Source organism: Peromyscus leucopus, chromosome 11 (assembly GCF_004664715.2).
Source record: "Peromyscus leucopus breed LL Stock chromosome 11, UCI_PerLeu_2.1, whole genome shotgun sequence".
Taxonomy (NCBI): domain Eukaryota; kingdom Metazoa; phylum Chordata; class Mammalia; order Rodentia; family Cricetidae; genus Peromyscus; species Peromyscus leucopus.
Window position 1 is genome coordinate 43,034,215 of NC_051072.1, and position 6,091 is coordinate 43,040,305.

Consider the following 6,091-nt stretch of genomic DNA (forward strand, 5'->3'; position numbering starts at 1 on the left):
GAAGTTCAGGTGTAGAATGAGAAATTCTTTTTTTCCAAGAACTGGAATAGGAATCTTAACATTTAGGACTTTCGACCACATGGAAGACATGAGTAAGACCTCAAACACCATAAGTTTAATTTTGGGGGATGTGGGGACTGTTTAAACTTTTGCAAAATTAAAAACAAATTGTTAAGTGTTACTCTTAAGTTTTAAGTTTGCTTGTAAAGCCATCTATTTCCCACTCTTGGTTGTTAATCAGAATATAAGCCACTCAAGTGAGAAGGAGTACACAGTTAAAAATATACAATCCTAAGATCTCTTCCACTTCTACCAAATCAGAATCTGTGACGATAAGAACTGAAATTCGCCGGGCGGTGGTGGCACACACCTTTAATCCCAGCACTCGGGAGGCAGAGCCAGGTGGATCTCTGTGAGTTCAAGGCCAGCCTGGGCTACCAAGTGAGTTCCAGGAAAGGCACAAAGCTAAACAGAGAAACCCTGTCTCGGGGAAAAAAAAAAAAAAAAAAAAAAAAAAAAAAAAAAAAACTGAAATTCATGGTCAACTGGAATATTTACCATATTTTTGCAAATCAAATTTTGAGAAATTTGATTGAAAGAGATTTGGTGTATGACAAGAAAGCTTGGGAACTCACCAAGCTGCCCACCAATAGGAAAGCAAAAGAAAATGACTGAAAGTGCTACTCAGTGGGTAGATACTCAGTTTTTCAAGAGCATCACATATACTGGAAAAGGCCACATACCAATGTCTTAAAATGATTATAAATAATTATATACTTTCTATAAAAGCGAAGTACTGCATTGAGGAATCAGCTCAGTAGCACAGCCTTATCAAGCATATATAAGCCCTGGTTTGATCTCCCAACACAGCAATTATAATCATAAAAAGTAATAATGATAATAATAAAATAATAAACTTTAAAATGAGGTAAAATCAGGCTACAAAACATCAGTAGGAAGTGTGACCCTCACGCTCATGGTGAAATGAGTAACTGTTGAAGCATCTGTTGTTTATTCAACTTGAGCTTGTCTTTCTGTCAGGCAGTCATCAACACTCCTTAAATAAAGCAATTAAGAGAACTCATTACCAACTAAACCGATTTGATTCTATGGCTGCATTGGTTTGAACCCATACCAATACTCTGCTAAGATTTGAATTATAGGTTATGCTAAGTCAGAAATCTTCAAGAAGCCTGAAGGAAGAGTTTGGGAGGGCTATATTTAGATAGGAAGCATAGGCTTGGGAACCCACGCATGCTCCAAATAGCTGTAGAATTGATTGATTCCTTTTTCACGGGAAGTCTCCCTTCCTAAGTCCACTGACTAACAGAAACTAAAAAACAGCTAGACAGCACAGTTCCTGAAGAGACCTCTTGATTTTAAACTTCAGTGATCTTCTTGGAGGTGATTTATCAACAACCAAAAGATAAATGCAATAGAACATCCGCAAATCATAGCCATAAATTTCAGTGTTCATCAAGCTGATGAGCCCACTGTACTCTGGAGCATTCAAAGCACCCTCCATGACTGTGCTGACCAAGTTTTAAGCAAATAACACATAATATAATCTGGGCCAGGGAGAGGGGCCAGCATGGAAAAACATGAGCTGCACACTCTGATAACCTGAGTTTGATTCCACAACTCACATAGAGAATTAGAAGCAGGGGTCCATATCTAAAATCCCAACACTTCTATGCTGAGATGGGAGGCCAGGAGAGGAGACTCTTAGAAGCATGCTGGTCTGCTACTCTGGTGTTGCACGGCACAGCAGCAGAAACAAGAGAGATCCTGCCACACCAATGTGTAAGGAGGAAACCACCTCTCAAAAGCTGCCTTCTGACTTCCATTCTTCACACTTGAACACACACACACACACACACACACAACTAATTCATCTCAAAAATACTTTTAAATAAATAACAAAGTGTAGAAAAGGACATGTGGGCTGAAGCGGTAAGGTGCTAGAGCCAAGTTTCCTATGTTATGTGACAGTGGAGATGGTGTCTCTGCTGGGAGGCCCCTGTCGATGATGCAGATGGTTGCCTTCCTCTAGCAGTGAGCCACTGCTCTGCTGACTCACTCTGTGGGAAAACTGTACAAATTCACCTTCGATTGTGAAGATCTCTCGTCAATCCAGAGGTGTACACCTGAGTCTGAGCCCCGTCCCTGCCCCAGGACTCAATGAAGAACCCGGTGGACTTTTTCCAATCATGGCCTGGATATCTCTTGCTCACAGTGGGAATGGGGGGTGGGCTAGGGAGGTGCTGGGGGGAAGGAGGGAGGACAGGGGAATCTGTGACTGATATGTAGGATGAATGGAAAATTTCTTAATTAAAAATTAAAAAATGAACCATGGAAAGAGGAAATCATGAGGCTGGTTGTCACAGAGCAAGCCAGTCACTGTCCTTATTAGCCCAGTTGGAGTCTGAGTGCCTGAAGTGCCAGGGTTAGTGGGAATCCAGGAGCTTGTCAGGGAACAGCTTCCATCGAAAAGTAGGTGGGGTATTGCTTTCAAATGGTGCTCAGGCTGATGAAGACAAAAAATAAAAAAGGCACCCCAGACATACCTGGCACCCAGATACATCCCATGCAGTTGGTGTCTGTGAGTGGAGGACCCTCTTCAGACAACCATTGTTCTGCAAGTGACCAGGTCTGAGATGATGCTTCTCAGGCTGTCCCTCATTACCAGCAGGTGTGAACTGCTATGTGAACACAGAATTAGATCCAGGTCAGCAAACAGCTCTGAAAAACTGCAAGCGGACTGATGTACAAGTGGCAGGCGAACTTGATGAATGGCCCTTTTCTTCTCACGCCTGTCTCCAAGTCAGTGAATTGCCCACAGACGCTATCCGTTACATGAGTAGAGTGCTTGGACCACTCGGGAACCACAGTCCTGACCTGTGAAAGGAACCTGTGTGCATCATCATCACTATGTGCACGGTAGAGGAAGACCAGCCATCCACTTTAGATTCCCTTGAAGAGCCTCTGCTGGGGATATTGGGGTTTTTTTTGTTTTTGTTTTTGTTTTTGTTTTTGTTTTTTTTTTTTCCTGTGGCCTGCACGGGACCAGCTAGCATGCTCCCAGTTGAATGAACACACAACACAAGAGGCTTCAGAAGCCAGTCTGCTTCAAGATGCTGCTGAAGAAATGCATGCAAGGAGATGTTTCTCTGGAGCCACAAGTCCCAGTAGCCTCTGTGATGGAAGTACATTACCCATGCTTGAAGCATCCAGTTGGAAGAGGTGGATGTCTCAGGACTTCCTGGAGACCAGGTCTAAAATCCAGCAGCTTCTGGAGCATCACTCATACATGACATGCCTGCTTCACTGCATCACAGTGAAAATCTTCAGGTTACTCCCTACCAGGCATTTAGTGGTTCTTAAATGTATTCATTGAATACTACAGCACCAAACCAGCAGATTATCAGTGGATCTAAGACCCACACTATAAATAAGATCCTTGTATGAAAAAGTACGTGAAAAGGGGTAGGTGGCACCCCAACCCCTATTGTGAGGCATTGCCTATGGATCCAGGGAGTGGATATGCTGCTGCTGGTCTCAGGGTCTCAGAAGGGCGTTCCTGGCTATAAGATGGACTTTTGTGACAATCAATAATAGTTGCCTGCCTGCCTGTCACAGCTTTAATAGAGCAATCCATAAGAAATCAAGAGGCACCAAGCATGAATAGTACTGAAGTCCATGTGAATGGAAACGGGACTGTGAAACACCTGGGTAAACCTTCAGGCATGTGACTTCATCCCCACCCTTAAAGAATCTCTGCTCAGATCAGGCTTCTACTGCTTGGGCATTTTTTAAACTTAATTTGCCCTCTGTACAAGAGATTAGCCCCATGTTTTTATGGTGTTGCCTCACATTGAACCCAGAGTGATGTTCCATGGCTTCAGCCATTCATTCAGCTGTGAAGAATTCAGCCTGTTTTCCCCCATCCAGGACATACAAAGGTCACCAGGCAGTCTCCACACAGGAGAGCCAGAACTCTTCCAGCACTGGCTCCCTATTTGAAGTGAGTGAAAAGGAAATTAAAACCTTCGGATGAGAATTGTGCCTACAAAAGAAAAATTGAGCACCTTACCTTGAACCTTGTGTGCTTGGTCCTGTGAAAATGATGTTTGGGGTTAGAAATAGATTTTTACACCCTGTAGTGTTTACAGTGTATGTAATGGTTGTGTTTTTACAGGGCCGTGAAAGTGCACATTAAACCTAAGCATCTTTACTTAATTAATTAAACTTAATCAGCACAATGCAGCTGGGTTACTGCGGCTACTGTTGCATTGTCTCCTCAAAATTTATATATCATGTATAAAATATGAGTGCTTTCCAAATAAACTATGGATATTTCCCATAAAAAAATTAGACGCAAGGAAAATAAAAGGATGTGACATATTAAACCTCTAAAATTATGCTTCAGAAGCAACCAATGGAAATAGTTCTGGAAATTGGGATAGATAATATTTTAAAGGAATTAGAAACCAGATATTAAAATCTGTCTGTGTTTATTTTAGATCCCATCCTCATATTCAGGGGACTCCACAAAAACCCAAACAAAACTTCTCATTAAGGGACAATCCTCTAAAAATGTCAGATCACCCACTAAATCCATACCAAATTCTGATTCTTATCATCTTTACCTGCAAACTGTATTTCTTCAGCTCAACCTTCTCTTCTCCCTGGGATGTTTATTTACATAATGGCACATTCCACTTTGGTTCCTTATGCTTTATTCTTCCTCCCAGTTACTTGCTCTCAGCACTTATTGCTTACTTCTCATGTTTATCACAATCTCTAAATGGCAAAAGGTCCTGGGTCTTCCTCCTGACATTTAATTATATGATCTCCTATTGATTTCATCTAAACTCACAGGTTCCAAACATCATATACATGACAGCATTCCCAAATGCATATCTGCAACCATGAGATTCTCCTAAAACCCAAACTCATATACAAAATAGCTGTGTATTAATGGGCCTCTAGGACGTAGTGTTGGCCAGGTTAAGATTTCTATCTGAACCAAAATAGGTCCTAAAGAATTGCTATAGATTATAGACTAAGCATATAGAAATTCATGGCATGTCAAAAGGAAAAGTGAAGCCTTTAACTATAAGTGATCCAGCCTTGGCGTCTATCTTCATCTCCAATGGAGTGACTTCTAACATGTAGACTCATGAGGTTCAACACTAAATCGTGGTCATTTCTCTTCATTTGTCCCATCCACACTGCTTCCCTCCATGGTCCTAACCATTCAGTTGAACAATCCAGAAGCCTTGGATTCATTCTTAACACCTATTTATGCCTCAGTAAGTCTCACTGGCTATTCCTTTAATCCACCATCTCAACTGCATGCTGACTGAACCCAAGTCCTTTGTTTGAACTACAACAAAAGACTTGGCAATAAATGAATCACTAGCCCCAGGTCTTCCCTTCTTTAGTGATGCCTTTTACTGCTATTAAACTTGGCTAATGCAAATTTAGAATAAGTGAGAAGGAAAAGACTTGTGTTTGAGACATTCCCAAGAAAATATATCTGACTGGTTTCCTTGCCCCCAAGAGGTTGAGAATTTGTGGAGTTCAGCCAATGCATCACATCCAGCTCAACTTGAAAGATGCATAAGGCAAAAACTACAAATGAATGAACTCCCATACAGACACATCATCCCTCTCACAGATGACCTAGAATCTCTCATTAGTGTGAGCTAAAGAAAAAGTATGACTAGCCCTACAGAAATTGTAAAAGGCTATAACCAGTAGAAGGCTTCCTCTCCCGTCCTCTAAAATCTTGTTTATATATACCAGATAATTTGCTTTTTACTTAGTCTACCTTATTTGTGTTGTTTTAATTTTCTATTGCAGAAATTTCTATGTAATAACAAAAGAAATATAGATACAAAATAAATATAAGTATATATATGTATATATATATATATATTTCAACATTGTGTTCATGTTATTGCATTTTAGATTATTTTGACAATAGGAACAAACTCAAGCATAATAAATTAGAGATAAGACAAGTAATTCTGTTCTTAACTCACAATCTTTAAGAGGTATCCATCCAGGAAACCTCAATCAGTTA

The 6,091-nt window shown here is 40.7% G+C and overlaps 1 pseudogene; it reads left to right on the plus strand.

Moving 5' to 3' along the window:
• Nucleotides 1–2,352: 2,352 nt before the first annotated feature.
• Nucleotides 2,353–3,688, plus strand: LOC114702890 (annotated as a pseudogene).
• Nucleotides 3,689–6,091: the final 2,403 nt, after the last annotated feature.